The sequence below is a fragment of the Heterodontus francisci genome, chromosome 12 (assembly GCF_036365525.1).
Source record: "Heterodontus francisci isolate sHetFra1 chromosome 12, sHetFra1.hap1, whole genome shotgun sequence".
Classification (NCBI taxonomy): Eukaryota; Metazoa; Chordata; class Chondrichthyes; order Heterodontiformes; family Heterodontidae; genus Heterodontus; species Heterodontus francisci.
This window is the reverse complement of record NC_090382.1, coordinates 37,076,436-37,103,746: the sequence shown is the minus strand read 5'-3', so window position 1 is coordinate 37,103,746 and position 27,311 is coordinate 37,076,436.

The window sequence follows — 27,311 nt, the reverse complement described above, 5'->3', positions numbered from 1 at the left end:
CTCTTAAAAGGAGCCAGCACAGGCACAATGAGCTGCATAGCCTCCTTCAGTGCTCTAAATTTCTATGATTCTACACCAAGTCACAGTGCTTTCCACAGTATGATGAATTTTCACTTTCTGAAATAAGTCAAGGAGATTGATTAATTAGTTGCTTATAAATGAGTAAAGTTAAAGGGTATGATGAATAAGGAAGAAAGTGGAAGTGGGAAGTTGAAAAACGGAGTGCAGATTGTAAGCTGAGTGTGGAGATTCGAGTTTGATGAGTGGTGAGTTTGGTGAAGGGGGGAGGAGGTGCTCCATTTTCTACTTTTTTTTCTACTTTTTTAACCTTCCAGGATTTGGTTCCTGCTTTGATGCAATGGAGGGAGCTATTTGGTTAGTACCTGGTAAGCTGTTTCAATTATAATAAATAGTCTGTAAAGTGAAGGGATGGCAGGGAAGCTCTGCGAGTGGAATGTACTGCCTGTGGCATGTGGGAGGTCATGGCTGCATCATGTGTCCTAAACAAACACATCTGCAGGAAGTGTCACCTGCTGCAGAATCTTGAGCTCCGGGTTTCGGAACTTGACCGGTGGCTGGAGTCACTATTGTGCATCTGCGAAGCCGAGGACTACGTGGATAGCACGTTTAGGGAGGTGGGCACACCACAGCTAAGGAACATGTAGGCAGATAGGGAATGGGTGACTGCCAGACAGTCTAAGAGAACCAGGCAGGTAGTGCAGGAGTTCCCTGTTATGATTTCACTCGCTAATTGGTTTTCCATTTTGGATACTGGTGAGGGTGATGGTTCCTCAGAGGAGTGCAGTCAGAGCCAAGCTTGTGGCACCACTGTTGGCTCAGCTGCACAGGAATGGAGGAAGAGGAGTGGAAGAGCAGTAGTGATAGGGAATTCATTTGTTAGGGGAACAGACAGGTGTTTCTGTGACAGTAAACATGACTCCAGGATGGTGCATTGCCTCCCTGGTGCCAGGGTCAAGGATATCATGGAGAGGCTGCAGGGCATTCTTCTGGGGGAGGGTGAACAGCCAGAGATCATGGTCCACATTGGTACCAATGACAGAGGTAAGAATTGGGATGAGGTCCTGAAAGCAGATTTTAGGGAGCTAGGAAGGAGATTAAAAAGCAGGCCCTCAAAAGTAGTAATTTCAGGATTACTCCCAGTCACACTGGCAAGTGAGCGTAGGAATAGAAGAATTGAGCAATTGAACACGTGGCTGGAGAACTGGTGTAAGATTTCTGAGACATTGGGGCCGCTTCTGGGGCAGGTGGGACCTGTACAAGATGGACGGGTTGTTGCGTCTTAGCAGAACTGGGACTAATATCCTCACAGGGAGATTTGCTACTGCTGTTGGGGAGGGTTTAAACTAAATTGTCAGGGGGGTGGGAACCTGAGAGGGAGCTCAGATTGGAGGAAGCAAAACTGGTAACTGTCTGAGGTGTGGGAACCAGGAGCAAGTATTAGAGAGGAATACCAAGGTGCACAGATTACTGGAGTAAATAGATAGCACAAGAGTAGAGAATAGTACGTTATTAGGTGGGAGAAAGTAATAAAATCTGAATCAGGCTTAATGTGCATGTATGTGAATGCACAGAGTATGGTTGTCAGACTGGTGAGGTACAGGCGCAGACTGCATGTGGAAATGTGATGTTGTGGCTATAACAGAGACCTGGTTTGAAGAAGGGCAGGGCTGGGTGTTAAATATTCCTGGATACAATGTGTTCAGGAAAGATAGGAAAGGTATAAAAGGGTGAGGGGTGGTGGTATTGAGTAAGGAAAGCATTACAGTACTGGAGAAAAAGGATGTCCCAGAGGGGCCGAACAGAATTTGGCTAGAGCTAAGGAACAAAAAAGGTGCAGTTACATTGCTTGATGTTGTCTATAGGCCACCAACTAGTGGGAAGGACATGGAGGAACAAATTTGCAAGAAAATTACAGAGAGGTGCAAAGATTACAGGGTAGTTATAATGGGGTGACTTTAATTATCCAAACATAGACTGGGATAATAGTAGTGTAAAGGGTAGTGAGGGGCAAGAGTTCATAGAGTATGTTCAGGAAAATTTTCTACAACAGTATATTGCTAGTCCAATGAGAAAGAAGGCACTGCTATACCTGGTTCTTGGGAATGAGGTGGGCCAAGTGGATCAAGTATCTGTAGGAGAGCATTTAGGGGATAGTGATTATTGTATCATAAGGTTTAGGCTAGCTATCGAAAAGGACAAAGAACAATCCAGGGTAAGAAATTGCACTGGACAAGGTGCAGAGGAGATTCACCAGGATGTTGCCTGGGCTGGAGCATTTCAGCTATGAAGAGAGACTGAAAAGGCTAGGATTGTTTTCCATATAACAGAAAAGGATGAGGGGGGACATGATTGAGGTATACAAAATTATGAGGGGCATTTATAGGTTAGATAGGAAGAGACTTTTTCCCTTAGCAGAGGGGTCAATAACCAGGGGGCATAGATTTAAGGTAAGGGGCAGGAGGTTTAGAGGGGATTTGAGGAAAAAATTTTAACCCAGTGGGTGGATGGAATCTGGAACGCACTGCCTGAAGAGGTCGAAGAAGCAGGAACCCTCACAACATTTAAGAAGTATTTAGATGAGCACTTGAAACGCCATAGCATACAAGGCTCTGGGCCAAGTGCTGGAATATAGGACTAGAATAGATAGGTGCTTGATGGTCGGCACAGACACGATGGGCCGAAGGGCCTGTTTCTGTGCTGTATAACTCTATGACTCTGTGACTCAAATAATTAAGGTCAACTTCAATGGGGTAAGAATGGAGCGGGGCGAATAAATTGGAGTCAAAAGTTGGCAGGAAAACCGGTAGATGAACAATGGGCTACCTTCAAAAAAGAGATGGTTTGAGCACAGTCAAGGTATACTCCCTTGAAGGGGAAAAGTAGGGCAAACAAATCCATAGCTCATTGGATGACAAAAGAGGTAGAGATTATGATAAAGAAGAAAAAAAGTGTGCTTATGACAGATGCCAGGTAGAAAATACTATTGAGAACCAGGCTGAATATGGAAGGTCCAGAGGGGAAGTGAAAAAGCAAATAAGAGAAGCAAAGAGTGAGCATGAAAAGAGACTGGCAGCTAGTATGAAAGGAAATCCCAAAGTTTTCTAGCGGCATATAAATAGTAAAAAGGTAGTAAAAGGAGGAGTGGGGCTGATTATGGACCAGAAAAGGGATTTACATGGAGGCAGAGGACATAGCTGAGGTATTAAATGAATACTTTGCAGCTGTCTTTACCAAGGAAGAAGATGCAACCCAGGCAATATTGAAAGAGGAGGTAAGTCAGACACTAGAGGGGTTTAAAATTGATAACAAGGAAATATTAGATCAGCTGTCTGTACTTAAAGTGGATAAAGTACCAAGACCAGATGAGGTGCATCCAACGATACTGAGGGAAGTGAGGGCGGAAATCGCAGAGGCACTGGCCAAACTTTTTCAGTCTTCCTTAGACTCTGGGGTGGTGCCAGAGGACTGGAGAATTGCAAACGTTACACACTTGTTCAAAAAAGGGTGTAAAAATAAGCCCAGCAACTACAAACCAGTCAGTTTAACTTCGGTGGTGGGAAAACATCTAGAAAAAATAATTCGGGACAAAATCAATAGTCACATGGACAAATGCAAGTTAATTAAGGAAAGCCACCATAGCTTTCTTAAGGAAAAATCATGTTTAACTAACTTGTGGAGTTTTTTGAGGAGGTAACAGAGAGAGTTGATGAGGGCAATGCTGTTGATGTGGTGTACATGGACTTTCAAAAAGCATTTCATACAGTGCCACACAACAGACTTGTGAGCAAACCTGTAGCTCATGGAATAAAAGAGACAGTAGCAACATGGATACGAAATTGGCTGAGTGACAGGAAACCAAGATAGTGGTTAATGGATGTTTTTTAGGCTGGAGGAAGGTTTGTAGTAGAGTTCCCCAGGGATCAGTGTTGGGATAATAAAAGCAAAATACTGCGGATGCTGGAAATCTGAAACAAAAACAAGAAATGCTGGAATCACTCAGCAGGTCTGGCAGCATCTGTGGAAAGAGAAGCAGAGTTAACATTTCGGGTCAGTGACCCTTCTTCGGAACTGACAAATATTAGAAAAGTCACAGGTTATAAGCAAGTGAGGTGGGGGTGGGGCAAGAGATAACAAAGGAGAAGGTGCAGATTGGGCCAGGCCACATAGCTGACCAAAAGGTCACGGAGCAAAGGCAAACAATATGTTAATAGTGTGTTGAAAGACAAAGCATTAGTACAGATTAGGTGTGAATACATTGAATATTGAACAGCAGCAAGTGCAAACCTGAAGAAAAACAACCTGAAAAAAACAGTGGGTACGCAAACTGAACAAACTAAGATGAAATGAAATAAATGCAAAAAAAATTGTAAAAAATGTAAAAAGGAATGTAAAAAAAAAGGAAGAAAAAATAACTAAAAATGAAAGTAAAATGGGGGGCTGTCATGCTCTGAAATTATTGAACTCAATGTTCAGTCCGGCAGGCTGTAGTGTGCCTAATCGGTAGATGAGATGCTGTTCCTCGAGCTTGCGTTGATGTTCACTGGAACACTGCAGCAATCCCAGGACAGAGATGTGAGCATGAGAGCAGGGGGGAGTGTTGAAATGGCAAGCAACCGGAAGCTCAGGGTCCTGCTTGCGGACTGAGCGGAGATGTTCCGCAAAGCGGTCACCCAGTCTGCGCTTGGTCTCCCCAATGTAGAGGAGACCACACTGTGAGCAGCGAATACAGTATACTACATTGAAAGAAGTACAAGTAAATCGCTGCTTCACCTGAAAGGAGTGTTTGGGGCCTGGGATAGTGAGGAGAGAGGAGGTAAATGGGCAGGTATTACACCTCCTGCGATTGCAGGGGAAGGTGCCCTGGGACGGGGACGAGGTGGTGGGGGTAATGGAGGAGTGGACCAGGGTGTCGCGGAGGGAACGATCCCTTCGGAATGCTGACAGGGGGAGGGGAAGATGCGACTGGTAGTGGCATCACGCTGGAGGTGGCGAAAATGGCGGAGGATGATCCTTTGGATATGGAGGCTGGTGGGATGAAAAGTGAGGACAAGGGGAACCCTGTCACGGTTCTGGGAGGGAGGGGAAGGGGTGAGGGTAGAGGTGCGGGGAATGGGTCGGACACGGTTGAGGGCCCTGTCAACCACAGTGGGGGGAAATCCTCGGTTGAGGAAAAAGGAGGTCATATCAGAAGCACCGTCATGGAAGGTAGCATCATCAGAGCAGATGCGTCGGAGACGGAGAAACTGGGAGAATGGAATGGAGTCCTTACAGGAGGTAGGGTGTGAAGAAGTGTAGTCGAGGTAGCTGTGGGAGTCAGTGGGCTTATAATGGATATTGGTAGACAACCTATCCCCAGAGATGGAGACAGAGAAGTCGAGGAAGGGAAGGGAAGTGTCAGAGATGGACCATCAGTGTTGGGATCCTTGCTTTTCCTGATATATATTAATGACATAGACCTTGGTGTACAGGGCACAATTTCAAAGTTTCCAGATAATACACTGTGAGGAGGATAGTGTAGAACTTCAAAAGGACATAGACGAGTTGGTGGAATGGGCAGACAGGTGGCAGATGAAGTTCAATGCAGAGAAATGTGAAGTGATTCATTTTGGTAGGAAGAACATGGAGAGACAATTTGTTCAATGCCTCTGCCATTTCCTCATTCTACATGGTAATTTCTCCTGTCTCTGCTTATAAGGGACCAACGTTTACTTTAGCTACTCTCTTCCTATTTATATATCTATAAAAGCTCTTACAATCGGCTTTTATATTACTGGCACGTTTACTCTCATATTCTATTTTTTTCCTTTTCCATCAACTTCTTGGTGGCCCTTTGCTGGTTTTTAAAACACTCCCAATCCTCAGATTTGCTACTCTTTTTTGCAACATTGTAAGCCCCTTTTAATATAATACTATCCTTAACTTCCTGAGTGAGCCAAAGACGGATCTTTCTGGCTGAGTTTTTGGTTTTCAATGGAATGTATTTTTGTTGAACATTTTGAACTGTTTCTTTAAAGGATTCCCACTGTTCACTTACCGCCATACCATTTAGTCTGTTTACCCGATTTACCTACGTAATTGGCTTTGTTTAAGTTTAAGATTCTTGTTTGTGATTGGAGTATGTCATTTTCAAACTTAACATGGAATTCAATGGTATGATGATCACTATTTTCCAGTGGATATTTTACTAAGACATTACTAATTAATACAATATCTGACATAGCTTTATCCCTAGTCAGTTCCACAATATGTTGCTCCAAGAAACTGCCCAGAAAACATTCTACAAACTCATCTTCTTGACTATTCTCACCACTTTCATTGTCCCAGTCTATAGGAAGATTTTAAAGTCCCCCACAATTATAACATTGCCTTTGTTACAAACTCCAACAATTTTTTGCTCAATGCTCTGTTCATCTGTTAAACTACTGTGAAGGGGACCTGTAAACTATTCTCACCAGCGTTTTCTGATTCTTGCTATTCCTAATTTCCACCCATACTGATATTACTTCATGATCTTCTGAGGCCAGATCCTTTGTCACTAATGTCCTTATGTCATTCTTTACTATCAGAGCTACCCCTCCTCCTTTGCCATTCTGTCTGTCTTTCCGAAATATTGGGTACCCTGGAATATTTCTTTCCCAACCTTGATCACCATGTCTTTGTCATGGTGATTAGATTTAAATCATTTACCTCTGTTTGTGCAACTAGTTCATCTAATTGCAGATGCTTCACGCTTTCAGATAATGAATCTTTAATTTCAATTTTTACTTCGATTCCCTCCAAAGACCTTATTCGCTGTTATCGGCTTTGCAAATATTTTTGAACACTTACTCATACCAGTATCCAAAGCTAGTGGGGCACAGATGCTTTGAGAATTTCTTTGGTAATACTCAGCCCAAAAAATGTTCTACAATTACACATGAGAGAGGGCCACTACGATATAGTACCAAAGGGCTGCCAGGACCAATTGGACTGTACCCGATGAGAGAGTCAACTCTTCTAGGAGAGGATGGGATACAATTCAAAAACAAGAAAATCAGTAAATTTGAACAGCATGTTATTATGCTGATGCTGCTCCTTTAATTTAAAAAAAACAGTTGGGGATATGTGCAAGCAAGAGTCCTAAATAGTTAAGATACGATGGGGAGAATTTCTGCGCTGTTCTCCTGATCTCCTGTCAGTGCTTCTTCAGACAATTGGTGGAGCCCCTGGAGAAAGAAAATTACGACAGTAGATCAGGAGAATCCCACAGAGATTCCAGGCGTATTTCTTTAAATCCTGCTGCTGGATCCTTTCACTTTAGATCATGAAGCAATGTAGTGTGATCAGGAAGAAAGTGAAAGCAGAGCAGCTTAATTTGGATCAACTTCATTGATTTTTCTCCTGATTCTCCACGTAAAGGGGATTTGTGATCCTTTCTAATGGGGCCACTTTTTGTTTGAATTCAAAAGAAACAGCTAAATTTTCCATGGGGAGAATTCACATAAAATTAATTTTTTAACTAATCCAATACCAAAGAGCTGGTTAACAGAACAACCTGTTTTCACCAACTTTTCAGACTAGATGCACATCAATACTGGCTTCTATGTGTACTTCAGATCCCTAGATACGCAAACTATTCCATAAGTAAACACACATCATTCATCAGGCGGACATGTAGCAGAATTAATAACCTTCTCCCTGGATGGATCAATAACTCTATAACAGAACCTGCTTGGTAACCTGACACCCTTTCTAACCCATGCTGACCTGGAGGGGTAACTCCCTCCAAGCTGCCCTGCACTTGTAACCCTTTCCATGCCATTCCGTGTATATTACTTCATAAATGAAACGAGAAAACATTTATGCCTGCCCAGAATTGGCCAGATAGTTGCTGCCTCAATGCAGAGTGGGAATAAATGTATAGAAAATTCATATCCCTGTGCAGGGCATCCCTTATTGAAACATTAATGTTTGGCTTGATTTCCATTCTGTACTGTATTAACCGATTTCTGTCAAGATAGTGGTCGGACCATTACTTTTGACTTCAGATCCCCTGCATGAAGAAGGGGAAATGTGGGTTTACATTTCCAATTGCCATCCAGCAATCCCTGCTGGCGGTGCGTGTGTCTGATCATTGGGTGAGCACAAGGTCGAATAGCTGTCAAAGTCACAGTCAAGGCCCACATATGAATAATGACCACTTAGATGAGATGCCAGTAGGTGACCAGCTGTAGAACCATATCCCATACAGGAGTCTTTAGAAGAGAAGGGGAGGGGAGAAAATCAGAATAGAGAAAGAACTGACTATTTATAGTTATGCTCTAAAATGCTGCGAGAGAAGTTAAACATGGCTGCAGTGAAAATCGAGCTGCCGTGATGGCTCAGCATATAGGGCTCTCCTAATGGCGCAGTAGATAAGTGCACCACGCAGTGTGGTGCAAAGCAAAAGAACAAGAACGTTTTTGGTTCAATTCTTGGTTTATGTTGAGTTGGTTGATCTCAGCCAGGGCTGGCTTGCGAGCACTACAATTGGCATGCATTTCCCTGCTCTCAGGAGGGAATGGGGGTGGAATTAGCCAGGATTCCTGCTCCTGAAAATTATCTAAGACCTTGACTGGAAAGTGTGGAAGTTAGGTCAGAGCAACATCAGGCTGCTGTGTTCCCCCAAAGTCAAATAGCTTGCTGACACTCTCTGATCAAGCTCACAAATTAAGATGGCCCCTTGGATAAGATGTTAGAGGAATGTTGGTACCCATGAAACAATATCCCAATAGGAGTTATTGCATTTAGGAGAGGAAGGAGAAAACTGAAAAAAGAACTACAGCAAGTATTATCAGGGTAGTTAATCTGGACTGAGGTAACTGAAATGATCAAAGCTTTAATGAAGTCCTTACCCTCACAACATCTTCAATGTGGCAATGTTATGCATTTCTCAATACTGAATTTTATCAAATGACTTACATTTTTCTAATGAATCTCTCACTCTTTAAGCAGGTTAATATATATACTCAAAATCAAACATTAACACATGCACTGCAAATGTATTTTAACTAAAATATTTATTCCAGCTAATTATGCACAGGGGTTGAAGAGCATATCACTGGGTGAATGAGGCCACTGTTTGGTTTATATTTGGATTGTCTGCTCCCACCACTGTGAAAGGAATACAAGATCAACTCTGTAACGTGTAGGGATAAAATACATGACAATTTTATGTAGTTCTACAAACCCTCTGAAAAAGCTTCTTAAACTATATCATAAACTTCTGATAAATGCATCCCCCATTAGATTACTATTTAACCTTTTTGGAGTCTTCACATTTAGTTCCACGGTATAGAATTCCAAAGGATTAAAACAACTTCTATGCATTCCCATTCACTCCAATTACATAGAATTCCTGAACCTAGCATTGCATTATTCCTACTACTATCATATGTCTTACAAAAGAAAAGTTCCTAAATATTTCATAGTTAACTTATTTGCACTGTACAGTTCCTCTGCACCACCACTAAAACAGAAAATCTTTATTATATGCCAAGATATTTGTTTAAAGACTTTGCAAAAAATTTTGGGTCAGACTTCAATCTGTAAATATCGTTGGTGTATTTCACTGACAATAACTAGTGAGAAAGCAGCTGTAGCATTTCCTATGATTAAATAGCTTACTGACACCGCTTGGCTGAGGTACTGAAAGGCATCTGCCCCAATGAAACATATTCCAACAAGGAATCAATGACAACAAAATTGGGCTCCTTAGTGCCCCGGGTTTTGGTGCTATGGGTGCATTCTGGTACCAAAATGGTGCTTGTGCTGCGCGCATACACTTCTGGTGTGGCACATACTGAACACCTTCTTGTTGAGGGTGTTAAGAGTGTGCGCAGAAGTATGCAGATCATGGCGTTTGCCAGAACTGCCATTTTCAACTTTGCTACTCCAGCCAATGCCCTCTCTTAAACACACACAGCTGAACATACATTTAGCAGCAAGAATAACCCCACCAGCGCTATTTCAAGGGATCATCAACTACTTTTAGGTTAGTTGCTGATGAATTTCTGCTGGTTCTGTTTGAATTTGTAGAAGTACTTGGTGGTTTGCAGAGTTGATTAAAGTTGATGAAGTCGATAGGGAGTGGTGCTGCACATGGAGAAGGCCTTGGTTATGACTTCAAGATTTCTGCTCGGACCATTTGCTCCCAGTCATGGATGCTATAGTTACCATCCTCCTTGGACTGCAGCATGAGAGGGAGATGGAGCAACGGCAGCAAAGAAGAGGACAAGCTGCTCGCATAGGGAAGAGAAAGGGGGGGGGGGTTGGGGGAGAAGGGTTTTCAGCAGGAGGCCTTATAGACATAGGGTCTTCCGGGAGTATTTCTTTTACCTGCACTTAAGACAGGAGAAGTGTGTGCATCGTCTCCATTTTATGAAGGAGGTGCTCACAGAATCCTGCCACCTCCTGTAACCAGACCAGCAGCCTCAGAGCAAGGCAAGGATTATGCTGCCAGAGACTGTGAAGGTGACCATGGCACTGAATTTCTTCATGTCAGGATCCTTCCAGGCTGGAGCAGACTACATATCTATCAGCTCCCAGTTTGTTGTCCACTGCTCCATCAGAGAGGTGAGTTTATTGCCTTCTTTCTTTTCAGAGAGACGCAGACGGAATGTGCTCTTGGCTTTACCAGGATAGTGGGCTTCTTCATGGTACAGGATGACATCGACTACATTCACGTGGCTTTGCAGGCATCACATCTAAATGCTGAGATGTATCACAATTATAAAGGTTACCACTCACTGAATGTGCAGTTGGTGTGCACCCATGCTCAGCACATCATACTGGTGAATGCCAACTATGCTGGCAGCAGTCATGGTGCTTTCATTCTGTGCCAGTCGACTGTTCCCTCAGAATTTGAGCCACCACATCAAACTAGATGGTGGCTGCTGGGCGACAAGGGATCTCTGCTTAACACCTGTCTCATGACTCCACTCCGCAACCATCTACACATGACCAGCATGCATACCATGAGAGTCATCTGCCACATGAAACATCATAAAGCTGCCTCAAGTGCTCTGTAGGAGCCCTGCAGCACTCGCCGGAGCATGTGTCCCAATTCCTGGTGGTCTTCTGTATCCTCCACAACCTGGCCATTATGAGGGCACAGCCATTGCCACCAAGGATATGGCAAGCAGCTCAGGAGCAGGAGGAAGAGGAGAATTACATAGGATTACATAGGATATATGGCACAGAAACAGGCCATTCAGCCCAATCAATCCATGCCAGCATTTATGGTCCACTCAAGCCTCCTCCCATCTTTCCTCATCTAAATCTATCAGTGTAACCCTCTATTCCCTTCTCCCTCATATGCTTGTCTAGCCTCCCCTTAAATGCCTCGAAACTATTGTCTTCAACTACTCCCTGTGGTAGTGAGCTCCATGTTCTCCCCACTCTTCAGGTAAAGAAGCTTCTTCTGGAATACCCCATTGGATTTTTTGCTGAATATCTTATATTAATGGCCTCTAGTTATGCTCTTCCCCATACGTGGAAACATTCTTTGTATCCACTCTATCAAAACCTTTCATAATTTTAAAGACCTCTATTAGGTCACCCCTCAGCCTTCTTTTCACAAGAGAAAAGAGACCCAGCCTGTTAATCCTTTCCTGATATGTATACTGTTACGACCAGGTGAGGAAGGAGTCTCAGGCTCCCTTCTAACCCCTTTCCTGGTTTGGCCGTAACAGGGTTTAACTTTTAAAACACTGTGTTTTTAAGCTTAACCCCTCCGTGAGTCCTTGCTCACTGCTCTCTAAATGTAATTGTAAATGAACCAATTTGTGTCTCTGGTACTGGAAAGCTGAAGAGGTCCTCTGTCTTGAGGCTTAAGCTGCCTCCATGGGTCCCTGGGACTTTGCTTGAGAGAGAGAGAGAGAGAGAGGGACCTTCTTTTTTGTCTTCAAATTGCAGTCTGCCCCAAACCTTTCTGAGAGGTACAATTCAAACAGTTCCCAGTCTGGCTGGCAGGTAAGTCATGTGACCAGCTCTATGTTTGAAACAGCATCTTCTGGGGAGAATTGTTGATTCTTCAAAGCTTACTAGACACACTCGGTGCTGGGGGCGGGGGTTGGTGGTTTGGGGGGAGGGGGTGCGGTGGCGTGCTGGCTCTTAGACAAGATGTGGATCATCAGTGTTGCCCAGACCAATCTTGTTAATTGAATCAGTAAGCCCTTCCATTGTCTCTCTATTCAATTGTCTCTTAGAATGCAAATGTGCAACATGTTTAGCTGTTCAGCTCTGTGGTCCTTTTAAACAAGTTATGTTCAATGTCCAGTAAAAAGTTCAAGTAGTGTTCCATATGACAAAATTAATATGTTCCCATTTGGCCGGTGTGGTTTCCGTCACAATACCCATGCATTTCTGGTATCATCCTTGTAAATCTCTATGTACTTCTCCAGTGCCTCTATATCATTTTTATAATATGCTGATCAGAACTGTATGCAGTACTGTAACTGTAGTCCATCTAAGGTTTGATACAGGTTTAACACATCTTCCTTACTTTTCAATTCTATCCCTCTAGAAATTAACCCTAGTACTTGGTTTGTTTTTTTTATGGTCTTGCTAACCTGTGGTGCAACTTTTAATGATTGGTGTATTTGTACTTCAAGATCCCTTTGTTCCTTTACCCCGCCTAGACTTGCACCTTCTAAGTAATAAGTGATCTCCCTATACTTCCTACCAAAATGTATGACCTCACATTTATCTGTGTTTTGACTTCATTTACCAATTATTTGTCCATTATGCAAGTTTATTAATGCCCTCCTGTAATTTGTTGCAGTCCTCCTCAGTATTGACTACCCTCCCAATTTGGTGCCATCCGCAAATTTAGAAATTGTGTTTTTGTTTCCAACATACAAATGGTGAATGTAAATTGTGAACTGCAGTGGTCCCACTACTGATCCTTGTGGAACACCACTACCCACCCTTTGTTACTGTGAATATGTACCCTTTACTCCCATTCTCTGTTTTCTGTCTTGAAACCAGGTAGCAATCCATTCTGCCACTTGTCCCCTGACTCTGCAATCTTTGACCTTATTCTTTAGTTGATTGTGGTGCACCTTATCAAAGGCCTTTTGAAAATCCAGATAAATTACATCTACTGAATTACCATTGTCTATTCTGTCTGTAACAGCCTCAAAAAATTCAATAAGGTTGGTCAAGTAAGATATTCCCTTTTGAAATCCATGCTGACTATTCAGTATTATATTTTTCATTCCTAGATGTTCTTCTATTATCTCCTTTAGTAGGGATTCCATTATTTTTCCTCCCACTAATGTGGGGTGGTGGTGGCGTAGTGGTAATGTAGTAATCTAGTAATCTAGAGCCCAGGCAGATGGTGAAATTTGAACTCAATTAGTAAATCTGGAATTAAAAAGCTAGTCTAGTGGTGGTCATGAAACCATTGTCGATTGTTGTTAAAAACCCATCTGGTTCACTAATATCCTTTAGGGAAGAAATTCTGCTGTCCTTACTTGGTCTGGCCTACATGTGACTGCAGACCCACAGCAATATGGTTGACTCTTAACTGCTCTCTGAAATGTTGGAGGGGATTAGGAATGGACAAAAAACGCTGGCCTAGCCAACAATGCCCACATCCCACAAACAAATTTTTAAAAAGCTAACTGGTCTATAATTCTCTGGACATATTCTATCCCCATTCTTAAATATAGGTATTACGATAGCTATCCCCCAGTCTTCTGGCACGACATCTATTTCTAACAAATTATTAAGTGTGTAGTGATGCCTCTGCTATTTCTTCCCGAGATTCTTTTAAAATGTGTGGCTGCAATCCATCTGGACCAGGGGTCTTATCCTCTTTAGGTTTGATTAGTTTATTCAATACATTCCCTTTTTTATTTTAAATACATTTATCTCATTACCCATCTCAGCATTCAGTGTCATGTCCACCTGTTCTATCTCCCTGGTTAAGTACTGAAGTGAAATAATTATTTAATATTTCTGCCACTTCTCTATCATTACCTGTGGTCTTATCCTGTCTATTCCTTAATTGCCCTATTTCCATCCAGCCTTCCTTTTATTAGCGATGCACCTGTAAAATATTTTACCACTTTGTTTTATGTTCCTTGATAATTTAATTTCATAGTTCCTCTTTGGTTGTTGGAGGTTAATCATCTGAGCTCCAGGACATCACTGCAGCAGTTCCTCAGGGTAGTGTCCTAGGCCCAACCATCTTCAGCTGCTTCATCAATGACCTTCCTTCAATCATAAGGTCAGAAGTGGGGATGTTCGCTGATGATTGCACAATGTTCAGCACCATTCGCGACTCCTCAAATACTGAAGCAGTCCTTGTAGAAATGCAGCAAGACCTGGACAATATTCAGGCTTGGGCTGATAAGTGCCAAGTAACATTTGTGCCACACAAGTGCCAGGCAATGGCCATCTCCAACAAGAGACAATCTAGCCATCTCCCCTTGACATTCAATGGCATTACCATCACTGAATCCCCCACTATCAACATCCTAGGGGCTACCATTGACCGGAAACTGAACTGGAGTAGCCATATAAATACCGTGGCTACAAGAGCAGGTCAGAGGCTAGGAATCCTGAGACGAGTAACTAACCTTCTGACTCCCCAAAGCCTGTCCACCATCTACAAGGCACAAGTTAGGAGTGTGATGGAATACTTTTCACTTGCCTGGATGGGTGCAGCTCCAACAACACTCAAGAAGGTCGACACCATCCAGGACAAAGCAGCCCGCTTGATTTGCACCCCATCTACAAACATTCACTCCCTCCACCACCGACACACAGTGGCAGCAGTGTGTACCATCTACAAGATGCACTGCAGCAATGCACCACGGCTCCTTAGACAGCACCTTCCAAACCAGCGACCTCTACAACTGGAAGGACAAGAGCAGCAAATGCATGGGAACACCACCATTTTTGACTTGGTAATTGTTTTTTTAACATATCTTCTAATCTCTTCGTATTCTCTCTTATGCACTCCTCTGCTGTCTATGTACTTGGTGTACACCTCTTTCCTAACCCTCAATTGTTCCCTTATGTCTTTATTCATTCATGGAATATCATTAGTATTTAGTTTGTTCTTTCCTTTTAGCACTCCGTTGAACACCGTTTTAACTGTTTCCCATTGTTGTTCTGCGTCATTGTTTGCCAATATTGTTGCACATTTTGGGCTGAATTTTATGGGACCCCTGAGATGGGTTTGGAGGCAGGGGGCCCATAGAATTGCAATGGAAGGTGGTGGGGGCGGGGGGTGCTGGAGGGTGGGAGGACAGCCCTGTGATTGGTCGGCAGCTCTTGGAGGCTGTTAATTGACCTGGTGCCGTATAATCGCTCCAGAAAGGCTCCAGCTGGCCAAGGTGGAATTTCTCCCTCTCATTATGGCCTGCCGTTGGGAGCCCCACTGTGGGCATAAAATCCAGCCCAAATCCCAAGATCGATTCTTGGCCTCTCTAAATCAACTTTTCTCCAATCTATTAACCAGCACATCCCCTTTGCAGCCGGGCTATCCGTGATCACCTCATTTGATTATGGTTCCACTGAACACAACCCCAGATCCCCATAGTACAACAGTCTTACCATCTCTCTGCAATGGACCAAAACAGCATTAACTTAGCCACAATTCTGAAATAAAAGCCACTGCAAATCAACTATTCAAAACTAGCTTTATCCAACAAACCATCCAATATTCCATACAAAAGTCAACTAATCACCCTTGTGTATTCCCTTAGTTGCCTGTTTTGCAGGCGCCTTTGCCTGACCTAGTGCTCCTATGAACTATGCAGTGCTACCCCAGTGGTTGCAGCATGGTTGGTAGAAGGCTGCTGACTTTCAATGGGGGAGATTACAAATGGCCTTTCAGGACTTCTTCAAGCAGCTCTGGGCCTTGAGGGCCCAGCTTTGGACTGCTCCACTTCAGCATGGTCAGCAGCAGTTTGGGCTGGCTGGCTGGCAGGCAACAGCAGGGACACTAGCTCAGTGGCAGTGGTGGGAGGATGAGTGCTGTCATCCTGAGACATGACAGCAGGTTCGTGCACCACAGAGCTATGTTGAATCCCATGGGGCAGCGCCTTAGCAATCCTTGTAGTCTGTTGGAGGACAGCTTGGTGGACTGTTGTTAGACCCTGAACACTGGTAAAAGTGGCCATGATGGCAGCAATCTAAGCTTACCTGACTTCAATCTTAGTTTCAACTGCAGCACTCAGACATTGGGTGGTCTCTGCTTGTGTTACAATGGAAGCTGAGGCATCGGCTATCAGATGCTGCATCCTGATTGGATCCACAATGGTAATGGAATTGGCCACCACTTTCACGCTGGAAAGGCTAGAGTCCAAGTGCTGCTCAAAGCTACAAGCAGAGTTGGTGCCCAACTCCTCTGTGCTCCTTGACGTCACATGCAGGCCTGCCAGTGCACTTTCAGTGTTCATACCCATCGATGCTGCAGACTTACCCATTAACGTGCTTAACCGTGTCCTTTGCAGCTGAACACATGTGCAACCTTGCCCTCCAGGAAGCTGGTACCTGGACTACTCTTGCCCCTACCCTGGCTGCAGGCCACTCTTGTCTGGTGTCTCATCACGTGCATATCTGACCTTTAAGCTGTCCTCTAAAATATACAAAGTGTTAATTGGTGAACTGGTGGCTGTGAGTGTGAGATGTAATAATTGTGGGGACTTTAATCTTCATATATAGATCAATCAAATTAGCAAGGGTGGCCTAGGAGATGAGCTTCTGGAATGTTTTTGTGACAGTTTCTTGAAACAATACGTTGTGGCACCAACTAGGGATAAAGCTATTTTAGATCTAGTGTTGTGTAATGAGCCAGGGTTAATTAGTAATGTCATTGTAAAAGATCTGCTGGGAAATAGTGATCATAATACAGTTGAATTCCATGTTAAGTTTGAAAGTGACATACTCCAATCACAAATTAAACAAAGCCAATTATAGAGGTATAAGGAGAGAGCTGCTGAGGTTGACTGGGTAATTAGACTGAAAGGTTTGGCAGTAAATAAACAGTGAGAAACATTTAAAGACACAATTTAAAATGTTGAACAAAAATACATTCTATCGAAAAATAAAAGTTCAGCAATAAATCCCCAGGACCTGATGATCTACATCCTAGGGTTGGTTCTAAGAGAGATAGCTGCAGGGATAGTGGATGCACAAGCTATGATTTTTCAAAATTCCCTGGATTCTGGAACAGTCCCAGCAGATTGGAAGTTAGCAAATGTAACACTGCAATTCAAGAAAGGTGGGAGAGAGAAAATAGGGAACTACAGGCCAGTTCGCTTGACATTAGTCGTCAGGAAAGTGCTGGGATCTATTATTGAGGAAGTCTTAACAATGCACTTAGAAAATCATTTCATGATCAGGCTAAGTCAATATGGTTTTACGAAAAGAAAATCATGTTTGACAAATTTATTAGTTTTTTGAGGATGCAACCAGTAGAGTAGATGAAGAGGAACCATTGCATGCAGTATATCTGGATTTCCAAAAGGCATTTGATAAGGTGCCACAAAAAGGTTAATTGGCAAGATAAGGCCACATGGAGATGAAGGGAATACATAGTAGCATGGATAGAGGATTGGTTAATGGACAGGAAGCAGACAGTAGAGGGATAAACGAGCATTTTCAAGTTGGCAGGCTGTGACTAGTGGAGTGCCGCAAGGCAGCTATTTACAATCTATATTAATGACTTAGATGAAGAGACAGAGAGTAATGTATCTAAGTTTGCTGATGATTACAAAGGTAGGGAAATGTAAGCTGTGAGGAGGACAGAGAGAGGCTGCAAAGAGATATAGACAGGTTAAGTGAGTGGCCAACAAGATGACAGATAGAGTATAATGTAGGGAAATGTGAAGTTATTCACTTTGGTCATGAGAAGAGCAGAACAGTTTTTAAAAGCATGAAACTTATAAATGTTGATGTTCAGAGATACTTGGGTGTGCTCATACAAGGAACACAAAGTTAGCATGCAGGTACAGCAAGCAATTAGGAAGGCAAATGCCATGTTGGCCTTTATTGCAAGGGGATTGGAGTACAATTGCTACAGTTGTACAGGGTTTTAGCGAGACCACACCTGGACTACTGGGCTGGATTTTTTCCATGCCTGCAGGGCTCCCGGTGCTGGGCCTAAAAGGCGAGGGGAATCTCTCCTCGGCCGTTTGGAGTACCCCGACCACCACACCCTGCGTGATTCAACGGTGCTCAGGCACTTAAATGCCCAGCGCTGGGATCCCAATCCTTTTAAAGTCGGTTTCCTGCCTCCAAGAGCTGCCAGCCAATCAGAGGGCTGGCAACTCAGTAGTATCAGAAGCGCCGCCAGGACTGGTGGACACTGCCGGTACTACAAGACGCCTTGGACCCAGGCCCAGTGCTGGAGCCTGGACCCAGGGTAAGTGAGGCAGGGTTGCTGGGGGCCGAGCCAGCAGGCCCCAGCAAGGGGGGTTGGAGGGTGGGTGTTTAGTGGAGGGGGTTAATGTAGGTGGAGTGTTTCCTGGGGGGGGGCGGGGTGGGCCGCCCCATTTGTGTCTTCTCTTGTCAGTCTCCAGCTTTTTGTCTGGTTGCTGCAGAGAAAACACCAGTTCAAGCACATAGTTGGCGGGTCTGCCACATGACCATCACCCGTGATTCAACATGATGGTTATCAGTGTGTATTCCTTCTTGCAATTTAATCAGTTCCTGTATAGGAATTTCCTTCTCTCAACCTGGTTGCCATTGTTCAAGTGATTAGGTTTGAGTGGTTCTTTTCCATCAGTTTAATGTCCAAGTGATGGCCTTAATGTCTTGCTAATGGGAGCAGGAAAGGTAGTTCACTCAGATTTCCCAGGTCATTGTTCTTGCTGGGACTGGCAGACAACTCATCTCCACCTTGATGCGCTGGAATGTGGAGTATAGTGATGGAAATTGGGGGCGCCATCTTAGCTGCTAGTAAAGTCACCTTTGATCTGATTCTTTTCCTTTTAATTTTAATTCAGGTTTCCAGCCGGTGGATTAAAAAATCATTTGACATAGCACGCTTGCATGACACCACGGAGAAGGTGCCCCGCCCCCAAGCCCACAGGGAGGTTGCCTTGTTTTACTGGGCAACCTCCCCACGTGGCAACACCCCCCACTGCTAGTCAAATCCAGTGGCGGCAGGAGGAGGCCCTTAAGTGGCCAGTAATAGGCCATTTAAGGGCCTTAATTGGCCTCTGGGCAAAGTCCGTCATCCGGGGAGCCCTAAAATTTAGCCCACTGTGTGCAGTTTTAGACTCCATGTCTAAGGAAGGGTATACTTGCATTGGAGGCAGTACGGCGAAGGTTCATTAGATTGGTCCCTGGGATGAGAGGGTTGTGCTATGATGAGAGGCTGAGTAAATTGGGCATATATCCTCTGTAGCTTAGAAGAATGAGAGGTGATCTCATTGAAACATACAAGATTCTGAAGGGGCTTGACAGGGTAGACACGGAGAGATTATTCCCCCTGGCTGGGGAAACTAAAACATGGGGGCACAGTCTCAGGTTAAGGGGATGATCATTTAGGACTGAGATGAGGAGAAATTTCTTCACTCAAAGGTTGTGAATCTTCAGAATTCTCTAATTCTCTACCCCAGAGGATAGTGGATGCTCCATCGTTGCATATATTTAAGGCTGAGATAGACAGATTTTTGGTCTCTCAGGGAATTAAGGGATATGGGGAGCAGCTGGGAAAGTGGAGTTGAAGCCCAAGATCAGTCATGATCATATTGAATGGTGAAGCAGCCTTGATAGGCCATATCATCTACTCCTGCTCCTACTTCTTATGTTCTTATGTTCTTAAGAAGTGTCAGTGTTTCTTAGCTTCTCGTTGCAACCACTGTCTTTTTGCTCTTTCACCTGTTCTTCTTCCATCACTGCCTTACCAGGTTGCAGTTCTTGGGTGTCTGAAAGGAGAAAGGCACAGGGTAGGGTTTGGGGGGAGGGGTATATGCAACTGGTGCATGCTTACATCATCTGCAGCTTGGGAATCAGAAGAGATTGGGGATGAGGGTAAAGTGAAAGGAGGATTTGGTTTGAGGATACCATCATCATGCAGCTGTGCCTGTTCCCTATTGGTTAGGTTCTGTTGCTTACAGTTATGTGACACCTTATCCTGCAAGAGAGAGGACAGTGTGTCCCAGGTATGTCCTGTCCCACCAGCAGGACAGACTCAGCAGAGATCAGTTGGGAGGGAGTTTCCCTGGGAGTCCTCAACATTGACTCTGGACCCCATGAAGTCTCATGGCATCAGGTCAAACATGGGCAAGGAAACTTCCTGCTGATTACCACCTACCGACCCCCCTTCAGCTGATGAATCAGTGCTCCTCCATGTTGAACACCACTTGCAGGAAGCACTGAGGGTGGCAAGTGCGCAGAATGTATTCTGGGTGGGGGACTTCAATTTCATCACCCAGAGTGACTCGGTAGCACCAATACTGACCGAGCTGGCCGAGTCCTAAAGGACCTAGCTGCTAGACTGGGTCTGCGGCAGGTGGTGAGAGAACTAACAAGAGGGAAAAACATACTTGACCTCGTCCCCACCAATCTGCCTGCCACAGATTATTCTGTCCATGACAGTATTGGTAGGAGTGACCACTGCACAGTCCTTTTGAAGACAAAGTCCCATCTCAACATTAAGGATATCCTCCATAGTGCCATCGTGGCACTATCACCATGCTAAATGAGATAGATGTTGAACAGATCTAGCAACGCAAAACTGGGCATCCATGAGGCGCTGTGCGCCATCAGCAGCAACAGAATTGTATTTAACCACAATCCGTAACCTCATGGTCATTGACAGTGCTATCAAACGGCACTTACTTAGCAATAACCTGCTCAGTGATGCTCAGTTTGGGTTCCGCCAGGGCCACTCAGTTCCTGACCTCATTACAGCCTTGGTTCAAACATGGACAAAAGAGTTAAACTCAAGAGGTGAGGTGAGAGTGACTGCCCTTGACATGAAGGCAGCATTTGACCGAGCGTGGCATCAAGGAGCCCTAGCAAAACTAGAGTCAATGGGAATCGAGAGAAAACTATCCGCCGGTTGGAGTCATACCCAGCGTAAAGGAAGATGGTTATGGTTGTTGGAGGTCAATCATCTCAGCTCCAAGACATCAATGCAGGAATTCCTCAGGGTAGTGTTCTCAGCCCAACCATCTTCAGCTACTTCATCAATGACCTTCCTTCAATCATAAGGTCAGAAGTGGGGATGTTCGCTGATGATTGCACAATGTTCAGCACCATTCGCTATGCCTCAGATACTGAAGCGGCCCATGTAGAAATGCAGCAAGACCTGGACAATATCCAGGCTTTGGCTCATAAGTGGCAAGTAACAAAAGTGCCAGGCAATGACTATCTCCAACGAGAGAGAATCTAACCATCTCCCCTTGACATTCAATGGCAATACGATTGCTGAATCCCCCACTATCAACATCCTGTGGGGTTACCATTGACCAGAAACTGAACTGAAGTAGCCATATAAATACCGTGGCTACAAGAGCAGGTCAGAGGCTAGGAATTCTGCGGCGAGTAACTCACCTCCTGACTCCCCAAAGCCTGCCCACCATCTGCAAGGTACAAGTTAGGAGTGTAATGGAATACTCTCCACTTGCCTGGATGGGTGCAGCTCCAACAGCACTCAAGAAGCTCGACACCATCCTGGACAAAGCAAACTGCTTGATTGGCACCCTATCCACAAACGTTCACTCCCTCCACCACTGACGCACAGTGGCAGCAGTGTGTACCATCTATAAGATGCGCCACAGCAACGCACCATGGCTCCTTCGACAGCACCTTCCAAATCCACGACCTCTACCAACTAGAAGGACAAGGGCAGCAGATCATGGGAACATCACCACCTGCAAGCTCCCCTCCAAGCCACACACCACCCTGACTTGGAACTATATCGCCGTTCTTTCACTGTCACTGGGTCAAAATCCTGGAACACCCTCCCTAACAGCACTGTGGGTGTATCTACCCCAAATAGACTGCAGCAGTTCAAGAAGGCAGCTCACCACTACCTTCTCAAGGGCAATTAGGGATGGGCAACAAATGCTGACCTAGCCAGCGACGCCTACATCCAAGAACGAATTTTAAAAATTGTAACATCTTGAAGCCCATGCTCTCCCATGCGAAACCATTTTTGTATCTTTTCCAGGTCAGTATTGGTTGTGGAATGACTTCCAGTACCTGCTACAGCCATGATACATCTCTCCTTTAAGGGGCGCAGGCTGGCTTTAACTGGTGCTTGTCTCTCACGATTTTAGACACCCAGCCGAGGCATGCAGCCTCTCAACTGTACCGTTACTGTTCGCTGCATGCCGCAATTTTTTAAATTAGTAGGCAGCTTGAATTTGGCATAAAGCCTGCATCAGAGGCAAAGTGAGGGGGTGGGGTGGTAAGGGTGCTAATCCGCATCGCAATCCCTCAAGCCTGTTTTTAGGGGCTTTCAAATATAGCACCCCAGATGTATAGTTCTCTGCCATTTCTTGCAGTACGCATGAAGCTGCGGCATATATCTTGTACAGTGCAGAAGAAATGTCATCAACCTGAGAATATATTGTAATTAATTTAAAACAGACACTTGAGCCCATGCAAGGAAACAGCCTCCTAAGGTCAAGATATGAAAATCTCAAGCTATGACAGGAGATGTGTCTTGTTAGAACTTAAGACATCTACACAAGCTTTGGATAGCAAATTCAACACAGATCATCAGAAGTCCTGTTGGGGAAATAACGGAGAAGCCTTTTGCTAAGTAAGAGATCAAAATCTTCTTAATAGATGTGATATGATTTGTGAATGATATTCCCAGTACCAAAACATGTTTCGAGCAATGGTGTGATAAATTCAAAGACGATGGGAATTGCCTGGACTGATATGCAAGCGCAGTCTAGCTTGATTTTTTAATGCAAGAATCGTTGGGAACTTTTTCCCATCTGATTGCAATACCGCAAATCATATTGAAACATACCATCATGTTCTTCTGTGGATGGCATTGTGAGAAAAATGACACACCACTATTCTTCTTCCAATCCCTCCCTGAACCAAAAAATGCTTGTTAAACATTTTATTAATAAAAAGTTTTCCTGTATATAGTTAGTACTGATTATATCAATGAGCATTGCCTGGGAGCTAAATTCACATCAAAAGAGATACAACAGAAACTTTCATTTATATATTACCGTTAATATAGATCATCTCCCAAGGTATTTTTGCAGGATGGAAGAAAGAAAAATAAATAACAAGAATCAAGTCACCCCGAGAATTAGGAGAGGTGACCGAAAACTTGGTTGAAAATATGTGTCTTATGAAAGTTTTAAAAAAGTTGAGAGGGAAGTGGAAGGACAGAGGGATTCAGGGAGGAAGTTCTGAGAGTGGGATTGAAGTTACCTGAAGGCTCTGACCCAAAGGTGGGGAGAGGGAATGCAGAGAATCTCAGGGAATTAAATGACACAGGGAAGATGAGGCTGAAGTAGGTAAGGCTGAGGTTGTGGACTGATTTGAAGATGAGGATGAGAATTTGACTTTCAGTGCACAGGAGTGACAGGAAGCCAGTGTGCATCAGTGATGGGCGAGTGGGACTTGATGAAGGATAGCATATGAGTAGCTGAGTTTTGACAGCAGAGGTTGGGAACCCAGCAAGATGGTCATTGGAGGAACTGGGGGTGAAATTCAACTTTAGCAGGGATGCCAAATGAAGGGGTTGCATAAATTTGGCTGGTATACTCTTGAGTTTAGGAGATTGAGGTGCGGTGTAATCAAGATGTTTAAAATGATAAAGGGATTCCATAGGGTAGATACAGAGAAAGTGGTTCCTCCAGATGGAGAAGATAAGATGACATAATCTTAAAATCAGAGTTAGGTCATTCAGGAATGAAAGCAGGTGCACATTCTCACACAAATGGTGGTGGAAATCTGCAATTCTGTCTTCCAGAATGCTGTGGATACTGGATCTATTGAAATTTGAGCCTGTTCTGTAATTCTATGAGGTCGTAGTTGATCAATACCTCAACTATATTTACCCGCTTTTTCTTCTTGATGTTACCTAACAAAAATATATTCTTTTATTCAGTTTGTTAGAGGGGAGACATTTTCTACCCTCTTCTCTTGCAGGAAGTGATTCAGGCTGTGATCGAGTTCCTTAAATATAGTTGCTCTTCACTACCACACACGTGACCATTTTTCATCTCTATGCTATAACATGAGTATCAACAGGCTGTTCTACAATGGAGGATATTATAGTTTGAGCTCAATCCTGACTTTTCCTGACAGATTCACATGAACAGTTTCCATTAGGAGGCATTGGCTCGTTCATTTTTCAGTTCCTTAACCCAGGGATTATGAGACCAAATGTAGCATCCTTAGTACAGTCCTGGCTGAGATCAGTTGAATCTATGACTGTTCTCATCTATAGAAGACCAACAACTGACACTTATATAGATCATTACCATAGACAAATGTCCCAGAGGTGTAAGGACAAAAAGATTTTGAGCCCAAGAAAGATTTTGAAGTGATGATGAGGTGGATTTGCAGGAGTATTTTAAAGAGTATGGAGAAGGTGGAGTGGCTCAGGGGTTTGGGAGGGAATTCCAGAGCCTAGGGCATAGGCAGCTGAAAGTGTGGTTGTCAGTAGTGGTATGTAGGGAGTGGGGGTTGCACAAGAGGTTGGAGTCAGAGGAATGGGAGTACTGAGTGGAGTTTGCAGAACTGAAGGAAGTTATAGAGATACAGGGAGGCAAGCCCATGTTGCTTAGCTTCCTTACATCTATGAAAGATGATGGACACGCAGCAAACAATCCATTTAAGTGGGGTGTTTTCTCTTGGTGCACCTTAGCTGATGGCTGTGAAGGTCAATCCTTGAGAGGTAGGTTCTGCCACAAGTGCTGCACATGAAGCTGCCAAATGACGCTGTGAGTTGTTGTTTTTGACATTGGTGCCTGTTGCCAAGCTGCTGTAGCAACTGGTCATCATGGTAGTGCACACCAGTCCACAGGATGTGTCACAGAAAGTGGATAGGACACAAGAGGTCAGAGTCAGAGGAATGGAGAGTTCCAAGTGGAGTTTGCAGAACTGAAAGACGTTATAGAGATACGGGGAGGCAAACCCATGTACTCATTTAAATACAAGTGAGAATTTTAATTTTGAGATGTTGGGGGACTGGGAGCCAATGTACATCAGTCAGGAGAGGGGCGATAGGCAAGCAGGACCTGGTGCATGATAGAATACAGCAGCAAAGTTTTGGATGATTTGAGTTTAGTACTTCACTGGGCAGTGTACTTGTCAACACAGCTATATGCCTGAATACAGTCTATACCTCTTAATTTAAAGCTGCTTGATTAAATCAAATTGTTGGATAATTTAAATTATCTAACAATTCAAATTATTGACTCCTCCCCATCTCTTGGCCTACAACCCTCTGAGAAATCTGCATTTTTCCGACTCTGGCCTTCTCTGCATCCCACACTCCTTTCGCTACAACATTGGCAGCTGTGCCTTCTGCTATCTCGATCTGAAGCTCTGGAATTTCCTCCCTAAAGCTCTCTGTCTCTCCACCTCTTTCTCTCTTTATTCCTTTGAAGACCCTCCTTGAAACCTATCTCTTTAAACCAAGCTTTTATTCATCCCTCCTAATATCTTCTTTGACTCAGCATCAATTTTTTTATCTGATTGCGTTCCTGTGAAGTGACTTGGGAGGTTTTCCTATTTTGAAGCTATGATTTAAATGCAAGCTGTTGTTGCAACTCAATTCTTTACGTACACAAAATGACTGAATTATCAATAGACTGTAAATGTAAACAATATGCTAACATGATTCACACTGACCACTCTGTTCCCAAAACTTCCTGCAGTGGTTCTCTGAGGCAGTTATTGAAGTTGCACAAGAGCAGCCTTTCATTCTGAATTTTCCCTTTCTCCTCCTGTAGCATTAAGTCTCCAAGGACAAAAAAACAAACCTGTGACCTGTGCCACCCTTTATTTTTCAAAAATAAAATAAATGAATCAATTTTGTATTTGTCATTCGGGAGGTTTGTCTGTGCTGAGGAATAGAATACTTTTCTGGAGTTAGGGAGAATGTCGAGTTTAATGTACTCGCCAGTTTGGTGCAAAGTTGCATACAAATAGAATATCTAAATTATACATGAACTGGGTATGAGATATTGTGATACATATTAATTCATTGCTAATACGTATTAAATTCTGGACTGTTTTGTACTGTGGACTCACATTCATTGAATCTCTGGATTGAGGCTGCTCTGAAGGAGAAGAAAACTTCATTCCATCGGTGAATTGGATACAAACCTATTGTGTACAGGCTGAAAATCTACCACCATCTAAAATCATATACCACCTTGAACTTTATTGCCATCTTCAGTAGTTTCCTTATCCTTACTGCCACCTTAAATCATACAGTATCTTAATCTCTATCACCACCTTAAATGACATAGCCCAAATCATGAAGGGGCTATTGCTAATCATTGTGTTCCTTCAGCATTTGTTCTGGCTGGAACTCTTAAACAAAAATTTTTTTAGGAATCATGATTTATTGAGAAATTGCTAAGCTGTCAAGAAAACTTTCACGTATACAGGCAGTTAAAAGGGAGAACTGATTACAGTGTTCAACTATAAATACAGTCATGTCTTAGTATAAGTCAATGTTGTTTGATAATCACTAGGGATCAGCAAACCTAAACAATGATAACAGACAAAATAAAACACTCTGAGGTTTGGGAGGATGTTTGAGAGAAGAGAAAGAACAGCGGCATCACTGGGTGTTCCACAGAAGCCGAAACCTTCTATTTTCAGCAGGAGTTACTGCATTGCGATCCGCAGCAGGAGCTCTAGCTGATTTTTTTCACTGCAAAATGTAAGAACACCAAAGTCAATTGTAGGATTCTTATTACCACTTTGGTTGACTAGAGACAACTCAGCACAGACCAGACATTAAACCTGGGAATTTCCTCGTGTCAGTATCACACACTGGCTGGTGCATTTACTTCCAGCCACTGGCAGACCTATTCTCTTTCTCACACCCCACTAATTTTCAATGATTGTGATTGTAGTAAAAATAACAGATTCCCAGCAACTTGGGTGAGTTAATTTCAAGGAAGGTAAGTATTTAATTATTCTATATGCACGTTACAATTTGTATTCTTCAGGTCATTCAGACTACTTATTATTTCAATTGCACTGTTAACAATGCTCTGCAATCCTGGATTCTCTCTTCACCTGGCAGCTTGGTAGAACAGCAGCATTTATGCAAAATAGGAAGAAAGAACTTGTAC